Raw genomic sequence first — 211 nt, 5'->3', positions numbered from 1 at the left:
TCGAATACCGCAAACCATCTATTTCGCATTGGTGACCTGACTTAGGAAAGAGTGAGGCAAGAGTGAAGCATAAGTGTTTGCTTCAGCCGGGGACACGCTTTCCGAGAAATCACTGACCCTGTTCCAAGTCTCCCCGGGAAGCAAAGGTTAATGGCGACCCGGCGCTGGTGTCACTTCCCAATGTGGCACTCCGGTCGCTGCCTCATCTTGG

This window comes from Penaeus monodon, chromosome 19 (genome assembly GCF_015228065.2).
Source record: "Penaeus monodon isolate SGIC_2016 chromosome 19, NSTDA_Pmon_1, whole genome shotgun sequence".
Taxonomy (NCBI): Eukaryota; Metazoa; Arthropoda; class Malacostraca; order Decapoda; family Penaeidae; genus Penaeus; species Penaeus monodon.
This window is presented reverse-complemented; position numbering follows the sequence as displayed.